Genomic DNA, 11,208 nt, shown 5'->3' on the forward strand with positions numbered 1-11,208 from the left:
CCCATCATCCCCTGCGCACCACAAAATAATAGTCCATGCTTAGTGTGCTGTTTGGTTTATTTCTTTCTTTATTCAAGGCAATAACTTAGAGCTGTGAGGTACCCACTGTTCTAGTTTTATCCATCGGCCATGGTAAAGGGAGAACTTGGGTAAATCAGCAGAAGTCTCTCACCAACTTCCACCCCGGTTGCTGTTTCCTCTGGTCCCTCGGCATATGGGTTCCCTGCGGAAGCGCGCGCCGTCTGGGGAAGGTTCCCTTATAGCCCAGGGTGGAACAGGGGAAGGTGAAGGTTTGGCACAAAAGGGGGGGGGGGAATAGGTGAGAAAGGTTGTTTGTTCTTGCTTTTGTTGTGTGAGGTGGGATGTTCTGTGTGAAAGAGCAGGGGACGGTAATGCTTAAGGGCCAGCTATTATGATGTGTTCCATGTTAAATGTATGTGTTGTAATGTATGTTGTTAGTACATGAAACTCCAACTGGTTTCCCCTTGTCGTTGGGCTGTCCCAATTAGTTTAATGGGAAGCCGTATATAAGGGCAGGGGATTAGAGTAAAAAGGGTGGTTGGTGGTCTTTCTTTTGGTCTAATTGTTGTTTGTTTTTTATTTATTTATTTATTTTTGTTGTTTTTGTCATGCTGTGGCCTGTGTGGATTATAGGCATGTCAAGGCCAAGAGAGAGGGGTAACAGCTTGAGGTGAGGCTGGAAAGGCCCCATGAAATAAAGCTACCTTTGTTCTGAGGCCTACTGCGTTTGTGCCTGGTTTCTCCCCACTCGCATGCGGGGTTGTTTGCATTCCCTCAACTCAATAAGGCAGGGCCTGTCCAGCTCTTGCCTTTTTCACATTCAGTATCTACATGTAAAGGGAGCAGACACAGGAAAAAGGTATTGAAGACCCTTGATATGATATTGCTGTTTTTGTTTTAGATTCCAAAGTTAACCCTTTAATTTATCCCTTTTCCCCAAGTAGAACGCTGCATTTACTTTACATTTTGCTTTGGAGTCGGAAGTTCCAAAATCACCAGGTAAGTTAATCGATTGTATGTGTTTTAACTACTAGAAAGATGTTAATGATAAGCCTTAAGATTTATTAAAAATTTATTGTTTTTTTGTAAATTAAAAACGGGTACCCTCGTGGACCAAGACTTGAGGGCATTTGTACAATCCACCTGTACAACTTTAACTGGTTCTGCAGCCTTTTTCTCCCCACAGCCTCTGCTTGTTCCCTTCTCTCTTTCTGTCTTCCCTCTGAGAGAGCTCCTCAGGCATCTCCTGCCTGTAATTCCTGGGAAATGCCACCTGCCACCCATCCTTGGAAGCGTCGCCCATTCTCAGGATCTCATGCGTCACCATTCATCACAGTCACAGCGCTTGCAGACATCTGGATAAAAGGAAAAGCCCATTTTTTTAAAACTTACACGTTAAATTTTCCTCTAATTACCATTTTATTCTTTTAAATTTCATTATGTTTAATTACATTTAGTATGGATTAAGGCACAGCCAGCCTGGATTAAGGCATCACCAGCCTGGCATCAGACTCTCCGGACAATGCCAGCCCAGAGGGGGCTGACCTGGAGGACATTCCCCCGGAGGACATGGAGTGGGAGCCTCCAGGTCTTGACCTGAGTCCCACTCCGTGGTGTCAGCCCCGTGGCCAAAGTTTCCCCAGCCGAGGAGGCTATCGCCGCGACAACGGCAGGGTCAACAGAAATCCAGTCGTGGGCTGAGGTCCAGGAGGAAAAAACGAGGTTATGCTACCCAGACCTGCCTCCTGATCCAGGCTTGGTCCAAGATGGTCTTTCAGGGTATCCCATCCAATGGTTCCCAAAAGGAACCACATCCGGTCTCCTCATGGCGCTGGTACTGGCCTGTGCTTTTGTTTTGCAGGGTCCCTGGTTTGGTCCAGTTCCTGTCCTGCCTGCCCCTCGACACCCTCCGACTCTGCCAACCCCTCGCCGTCTACCGATGCTGTTCTTCCCTCGGCTGCCGCAGACGAGTGGAGCTTCTACAGACCCAGACAGGATTCCAAAGGCCCCCCTGGCCGTGACCCTTCTGCGGCACCCCGGAGCCCATCAGAGGCCCTGAACTGTTCACTTTACCTCCCATGCTACCTAGTGTCTTGCCCCTCCTAATACCTCAGTCTTTGGTCTGTAGTCTTGCTTCCCCGTGGCTCTCCCTGGTTTCACCTCTTAGCCCGATTTCACTGTTCCAGCCCCCACTCCAGTCACTCTTGCTTCCCGCTTTAGGTTCCCCTCTCCTGGCCATATTATTGTTGCACTGGTTCCATTGCTTGCCTGTCTTGTCTGGTTGTGTCCTGCCTTGTCTGTCCCTGTGCCGTCTTTGGTCCTTTTGATGCCCAATCCCTCCCTTTTGTCTCCTTCTACTGTGTCCTTTGTTCCCACTTACCCACTGACACCCACTGTCTGTCTTTTGGTCCATAGTCAGCATCCCTGTTGGATTACCTGGCCTGTCATGAGTTGTGTCCTGGGGGTTAGTCTCCCCTGTTGTCCTTGGTTTTGCCCTGGTCTGTGTGTCCCCTCAATGATGCCCTTGTACCCGGAGGGCACAGGATTGGGAGGGGGGCGTTTACTGTCATATCTTGCCCATTTAATCAACCTTACCCTCCAGTTCTCCTCCCTGATGAACCACGCTTGGTGTCTATTAGTCTCATCCCATGTTCCTCCCCTTCTGTCAGTCACTATCAGCTTCCTTGTGTTTTCCCATTCCTTAGTCTGGTAAAGTGCCCAGTCCTATCTTCTCCAGTTGTGTCCTTGTCTGTTTGCGTCTCTGTGCCCAAACCTGCCTGTCAATAAAACCCCACGAAGGGGATTCTGCCCTACAGCTTGCATTTGGGTCCTACTTCCCACCGGTGACGTGACAGAGGAATACATGCTTAGTGCCAGGCAGAAATCTTTGATTTTGCATCCATATGGTGACTTGGTGAAGTTAGCTGATAGTTCTCTTGATTCCAAAGACATATGATTCTTGTCTGTGCATTATGCATATCCAAAGTTAAGAGCTTCAGATTAATAGGTGCGAAAAACGCATCTTGCGTTTGTCGAGTTCGAAGGGTTAACTCACTGAATATTTATGTTACGCCGAACATGACTCATTGTCGTTTTGGACAGTAAGCACTTTATGTAATTCATCCATTGCTCCTTTTCCTTATGGTATACAGCCGCTTTATACATGTGGAGACTCACACACATTTTTCACATTCCATTACTTTCACACATTTTACTGTCATTGTACATCTCTTCTGATGTCACATTTATTTATTTGTTTATTTATAACCTGGTAACTGCACACTGCACAAATACAAATAAATCATGAATTACCAAAACCTTAAATACTGTACAGAAGGATAAACTCAATTATTGCTGAAAAAATCTACACACAGATATAAAAATATAATATTCCCATCAAAATCACACATGCACAGCCAAAAATGTAGGCAGTAACTATATACTGCTTTGCCAAACAGGTACAGGTATCAGACACAGAGAACATCAACTTGTTCATTATACTCTTTGGTTATAAGATAACTGGGTACATCATCCAGCAGAAGGAAAAATAGGCCGACCATTTAAAACTGAGAATACATTCAGCAAACTGAATGTGACCTTCACTGCCAGACATGCAAAGTGTTAAAAGGTGCAGTGTTATACTGTACATAACATTTTAATTAAAGATATCCAAATTTAATATTGTGTACTTTAGTGAACTTTTGTTACCTTCCTCGCACAAATATGTGAATTCGTCCCATACTGAAAGAAATTACCCTTTAGCCCTCACCGATGTGAATTGGCACAAATTTCCACAGCTTTCTCACCATAGCCAGCCATTTTCTCCATAATCATAATCAATTCCAACTCCTATTATTTCTTTCACTGCAGACAGAATGATGTGGCCTTCCATCCACTTCAGTCTCATTCATTCTGCAATATGGGTGCTTGTGGTTATTAAGCAAGCAAGCAAATGATCCATCTTCTTCTGCAGTATCAGCACTTAAAGGAGAAAGTCAGTGTGAGAATAGGTGACTGCAGTGACTGTCCTTCCGTGCCATCAGTGTGTGCAGGGAGTAAGACCAGAGTACAGACGCACAAAGCTTATATTTCTTGCTTTTCCCAAAAACAAGCTGAAAAATAAATATGTCCAGCTCTTGCCTGAGAACCACTGCGATATTTCTATTTCAAATACAAGCTCGAATCCATCCATCCATCCTATGTAACCGGGGGTCCGGCGTCGGCTGTCAGAGGGCTGAAACGGCAGACGCTGTCGGTAATCCAGGTCGGCTGATCGTAGATGACAGTAAGCGCGCCAGGCATGACTCGGAGCCTAGGAGGCGAAGCAGAGATCGGTACACAGGAAGACAGGAACACAAGGAGGGGAAAAACACTTGCACGCTGCATAAACCACGAAGATCTCGCGTCTGGCCAGAAATAAGAGACTGAGAAGGGGAAGGTTGACCACAGATGGGAGGGGCGGGGTTCCAAAGCGGAACCACACCTCCTCAGGCACTTCCATCTCCTGCCAACATTCCTCTGTCCTTTATTTCCCTTCACACTGCACTCCAATCATGCTCCACAACCACAAACCTCTGAAATCTCCTACACTCTCTGCACTCGACTGACTCCTTACCAGCTTCTCTCCTGCTGCTGCCTGCACTCCTTCATGTTCTGTCGGCACCCAAACCACCTGCTTTGCTCGCCCCATCATTTCTCCCAGATTTAGCGTGGGCTGATTAATAGCCACTGCTAAGGGGGGCTCCTCCTCTGGTGTGTTGTACCATTCCCACCAGTCCTCCGTATCTGAATGGCTACTCCCTCAGGGCCTAATATTATCCAGTCTGTCGTCATGCAAGATTCTGGAACATGCAGGTTGGACAGGTGTGTCTATGCTGATCACAGCTCCAGCACACCAGCTGAATCAGCCTGTTCCCCAGTCTCCCCAGGGTCTAGGATCATCAAATTTGTGAGTAAATGGGTACCCTCTGAGGAAACCCCCATCCATTGTATCTACTCACCTGTTCTAATTAGGAACCGGAGGCCAATTAGTGGCCTTGTTTTTTTGGCGGTGACTGACTCAATTTCTTCGTCAGCTCCCTCTCATGCTCTTCAGCAGAGTCCTCCTCCTCTCTGTACAAGTCAATAGCGTGGATCAGCTGCTTCTCAGGAATAGTAATAAGCGCCACCACTTGCCTTAGCCTGCTTCTCACTGGCTTCAGGAGCGTGTCCTGCAGTGCCCTCCGGTACAGACCTCTGAACACCGAATCCTGTAGGTCCTGCTCTGTCTCAGTGCTCCACCGCTTTTCTTGGGCTTGCAGATAGGCAGCTGGGCTCTTCCCCGCCTTTACGGGCTCCTCCTTCATTTCAGCCACACCTAGTCCCTGTCACCACTGCCAGCATTCTCTCCATTCCGTCTACCCCCAGGACACAAGCCTGAACCGCTTTTATGTCCCCCATCACCAAGAGCCGTCCCATAGTTTCCTCCTCAAATACTTTCATCCATTTTCAAGCTCCGTCTGCCAGGACTGTTCTGCCCATGGTACATACTGTGTCTGTGCTCCTTTCGCCACCAGGGGGAGCATCAGAGTGTCCCTATCGGGGGTCTCACAGCCCTCCTGCTTCCCACTGTTCTATGATCTGCATTATCCTCCTCTACTCCTTCCTCACTATCCGTTTCTATCTCCTTCTCCTGAAACTGACTCCATCCTCTACATGGAGGGTTAGGGCTGTCCATCAGATGCATCAGCCCTTCTGCAGCCCTACCACTTGCTCCGCACCCCACCTTTATATCACCCCCTTTTTTCTTAAACCCACATGCCTGGCCTTCTATTATTATATCACTCCTTCGCAGTCCTTCCTTCACGGTCTGCCGCCGCAGGTCGCTCACTTCCCTGTACCCATATAAACAACTTTCTTCATCCTTCTGTTTCTTCCCCTCTGAACTTTACCTTGCCCTCTATTACTGGAAAGTGGCCCTTAAATATCAGAGGTGGCCCTTCTACTAACAGATACAGTCCCTGATACAGAGGAAGTCGTAACTCCTCCTGCTCTGTTTCACCTTTGACTCCTGCCTGATTCTCACTCATCACTCTCTCATCACTTTCTGCTCTTTTCTCCAGGCCTCTCCCTTTGCCATAACCTCAGAACCTCCAGTTGCTCACTCCTTTTCTTGTTACGCCTTTCTGTGTTCTTATTAGCCTTATGATACTTTATCAGAGTCTCCATCTCCTCACACACTGCCACATCCAGAAATATGGCAGAAATATAAAGTACAGATATTTTATGGGTTCCACTGAAATAAAGGTAGCTGATTATGAGAAAGACCTCGGTGTGTATGTTGATGCTTCCATGTCCCACTCTCGCCAGTGTGGGGAAGCAATAAAAAAGGCAAATAGAATGTTGGGTTACATCTCTAGGTGTGTGGAGTTTAAGTCAAAGGAAGTGATGCTATGATTGTATAATTCCTTGGTAAGACCCCACCTAGAATAATGTGTGCAGGTTTGGTCACCATACCTTAAGATGGACATTGCTGCCTTGGAAAAGGTGCAACGTAGGGCTACGAGAATGATTCCCAGTCTTAGCGGAATGTCTTATGAGGACAGGTTAGTTGAGCTGAATCTGTTCAGACTAAGTGGGGGCATGAGCCAGTTATATAAGATTCTAACAGGTCTGGATGGTGAGTGACATGACATACTAGAACTCGTGGCCACAAGTGGAATTTAGCGGGAGAACATTTTAAAACGAATTTGAGGAAGCACTTCTTTACACAGCGTGTAGTTAGAGTATGGAATAGTCTTCCTACTAGTGTAGCGCAAGCTAAAACCCTGGGTTTCTTTAAATCAGAGCTAGATAAGATTTTACCAACTCTGAGCTGTTAGGTAAGTTTTTCCCAAAAGTGCTTGATGGGCCGGATGGCTTCCTCTCGTTAGTAAATTTCTTATGTTCTTAAGGTTACTTTTCCTATAGAACAAGTCTATACATTGTACTTTTATTAAACAAACGAAATAGCCTTATGCTATTTATCTTATTTACACAAATGCTTGTCATTTTTGTCTCGTCTACACGGTTGTGTATTTACAATTCTCCTCTGCTCTCTGTATTGCGCATGGCGGACTTCCGCCCCGATGCAGACAGGTGAGCACACTCCCACCAGCGGACAGAGAGCGCGCGTCGGAAAATATGTCACGTCAACCATCTCAAAAGCAGACAAAAATATCTGCTGTGCCATACATCTGTGTATGACTCCTCAGATCTCCAGTCCGGTCAAAAGTTTCACTAATTATCTACTTCTTCCCTTGCATGTTTAGTCCTATACTGAACTCCCTGTTCACTACACCTTACACATCTTAAGTTTAAGATTTGTCCAAATTTTACAGTAACCTACCCACACTTATATTACAGAGAATGTTTTTTGCATTAAAGCTCGCAAATACTAAATTTGATTCCACAGTTATGGCTTTAGATACCGAGGGATCCTGGTATATCATACTTATACAAAACTAATTATGGTAAATTACTATGTGAAATAAAGAATTATCTCAAAGATGGGAAATCCTCCCTCTATCCTTATTGGGGAGAGTGGAGAGCATTAGAATGAACATACCACCTAGGCTTCTCTTTATGTTCCAGTCCCTGCCCATAGGGGTCCCTATATCTACATTCAAAACGCTCAATAAATGGTTATCCAAATTTACCTGGCAAAACAAAAGACCCAGGATTGAACTGAAAAGACTATTAAACCCAAAAGAGAATGCGGGTCCTGACTTGCCTAATTAAAAAAAATATTACTTGGCAGCCCAACTTATATCAGTAGTGGTATGGATTACCCAGGACAGGGAGGGTCAGTGGGTGGTAATGGAACAGAGTATCTGCCCAAATTTGCCGCTGGACATAGCAATTATTTTTAATCAAGATACACGGAAAGTAAATAAAATCAATAACATTTGGATAGGAAACGCTCTGAAAAGTGAGAGAGAGGCTGGGACGCCCTTCATCAATATCAAGATCAATGAAAATTGCACAGAATGTTGATTTTTTTCTACCATCTAAATTAGATACAGGGTTTAAGACATGGGGAGAAAAGAGGTTTAACCAGTTGGATCAGTTGTGTGATGGAGGAGATCTAATGTCCTTCGAACATCTTAGAAACAAATGTGGCCTCCCAGTGCCCAACTGTTTTAGATACCTACAGTCAACAAATATATTGTTTATATGAACAATTAAAGGATTGGTTAAAAAGAACATTATATCATATATTTATAAAATATTACAAAAAGAGTCAACAGTGTTAATATCAAAGAGAAATGGAAACTAGAGATGAATACTATCATTAACGATGAAGATTGGACTCATTCATGTAAAGAAGGACACAGAATAACAAACAGTCCTACATGGTGGGAATTTGATTGGAAAGTTAAGATGAGATACTTTAAGACTCCCCTTCTCACCTCTACGTTTGGCAACACCTCAAATCAGGGGTTTATTGGAGGGGTTGTGACCTGGTAGGAGACCACACCCACATTTTTTGGGATTATCCAGAACTGTCAGAGTACTGGCAAAATATACAGGAAGAGATAAAAAAAATGTTTGAACATAAAATTACCACTTGAACCAGCTCGTTTCATACTAGGAATTATGCCACAGAATATAGTGCATGAAAATAAGGTTGTATTACAGAGAGTTCTTCTTGTAATTGCCAGGAGGATGATAACGATCTCCTGGCTAAAACCCCAGCCACCCACGACAGTACAATGGAAAGAAAGAGGAAAGAAAGTGTATAATATGGAATTTATAACTGAAAAATTGTTAACGAGAACAGAGTGTTTTGTGGAAGAAATTTCTCGAAGTCCGATGTTTAAGTGTTTGACAGAACTTTATTATTTGATGAGCTCACAGGGAACAGACACTCAGCAAGCATGCGTCTTGTGTTCTGCTCCCCGAGCAACAAATGCATACATCTTTTATGGCCTAAAATGCGACAGTCATCTGACAAATCAAGGACAAATCGGATTTTTGGACGTTCCAGTTTCTTCTACGTTTTCAAGGTCCACCTATCAGCTTAGAACAAGTCTATCTATTTGGGACTTTTCCTTTTGCTATATTATTCTAGGACTCGTTGTTCTCTTTTTCTACATTTTATATTATCCAATACCATGCATTCATTTTATAATATCTTCTGCAACAGCTTACTTCTCAGGTCAAGCCTTTGCTTTGACCTGGGCCTCTTGCTGATCAAGCAATATATGGCAAACATGTTAGTTCCTCTATAGAAAATAGAAATTTCTTACTTAAGCAGATTTGCATTCTTGTTTGATACATTCAATTAATGACAAGTAAATTACATTGTTTCAACCACTATGTGTAAATCAACAACACATTGTAAACTCAATTGTTAATTACTGATTAGGTAATGCATTTTGCATAATCATCTATATTCCATTATTGATTACTGATTAGCATAATCAAGAATTTTCTATCACAGTTTCTTTATTAAAAGGTTTCCAATCTGTAATTTTCTTTTTTCAACAGAAGTATGGCACTTAGGAAAGGATAGGGTTGAATTGAGACTTCCATGTACAGCACTGTGCAAAAATCTTAGGCAGGCAAAGAAAACGATGTTTAGATTGTCCTCGTGTTGGTGTAAAACTATGATATTATGCCTGTCAAAGTGTGTCAGCTTAGCCATTTCAGAACCTCTGCTAACATCATCCTAGTATTTGTAGCGACCGTCCAGTGCAGCCATGTATTTTTTGACTTGGCCACTAGCACACCTCATACAGCTAGTCAATCTGTCAAAATCATGGAACGGCTGAGGTGCCCCTGAGGAGAAGTTTGGGAACTGAAGCGGTGTTCATCTAGCCATCCGACTAGATATCAGTATCTTTTTAGAAAAGAGAAGAAATTATTACTAGTTTTTATTGTGTTCCTCTTAATTTACACGTTCTAATGTTAAATTGTGTTATTTGTTCTAAGCCAAAGTACACTTGCTACCCAGATAAACAGCTTTAAACATTTCTTTGGACTGCCTAAGACTTTTGCACAGTACTGTATATCTTAGAACATAAGAAATTTACAAATTAGAGGAGCCCATTCGGCCCATCAAGCTCGTTTGGGAAGAACTTAACTAATAGCTCAGAGTTGTTAAAATCTTATCCAGCTCTGATTTAACCATCTCTCTCAATATAATATTGGGATCATTTATTCTCTTCAGAGGCCTCCATAGAATAATGCATCCATCCTCTCAATTATGTTTAGACAGACGTATCCTAAGGCACCAGGGCAACAACAGTCAGAATAACAACAGAATCATCAATTTCACAGCTAGTTTTAAAAATTGCTTTAATGCAGAGTGATTACAGAAAAAAAGATAAGCAAATTAGGTAATATTAACAAAATTATTAAAACATGTAGAGTAATAGACATATTTGTCTTTCAGACATATTGTGCTTTTTTAAGAGCAGAAGGGATACATTAAATCAGGATTATATTTTGTTTTTAATGATATATATATATATATCATTTTTAAATTTACATCATTATAAATGAGAACTATAAGTGATTGCTAATTACTGTTAACTAATTTCCTGTATGATCTTTCTCCCCTTCAGTCTTAAAAATAATTATATGTCAGGGGGCCAATCAGTGGAGGCACACGGACACGGTGGCCGGTTATCCTATTTGTTCAGCGCCAGCCCAACAAGTAGAAAATTCAGCACCACGGACAGTGATCTGTGCTACTATGATGTCAGGTCCTTTCATTGGCTCCATATATTTTTCTAGAAATAACTAATTGGCTCTTTTCTAGAAATGTCCAGCCTATATGAAGAGAATATTTTATTTTTATTTAGACTAAGAAACTACAGAAAATCAGCTCTGCATGTGATCTCCCCTTTACTGCTCAAGGAGGGCACACACACATCAAGAAATATCAATGCAACAATTACAGAAGAACAATTTCTCACAGCTTCAGAAGAAGTCAGATTTCTGTGTAATTCAGAGATTGTCCAAGACTTCTGCTAGATCATTTTCTGCACTTGAACCGAATTTCAAAATAAATGACACCTGGGTGACCCAGGTTCGAGTCTCTGCCTGGATCACATGTGTGTGGAGTTTGCATGTTCTCTCCATATCGTCGTGGGGTTTTCTCCGGGTACTCCGGTTTCCCCCCCACAGTCCAAAAACATGCTGAGGCTAATTGGAGTTGCT

Source organism: Brienomyrus brachyistius, unplaced genomic scaffold (genome assembly GCF_023856365.1).
Source record: "Brienomyrus brachyistius isolate T26 unplaced genomic scaffold, BBRACH_0.4 scaffold84, whole genome shotgun sequence".
Classification (NCBI taxonomy): Eukaryota; Metazoa; Chordata; class Actinopteri; order Osteoglossiformes; family Mormyridae; genus Brienomyrus; species Brienomyrus brachyistius.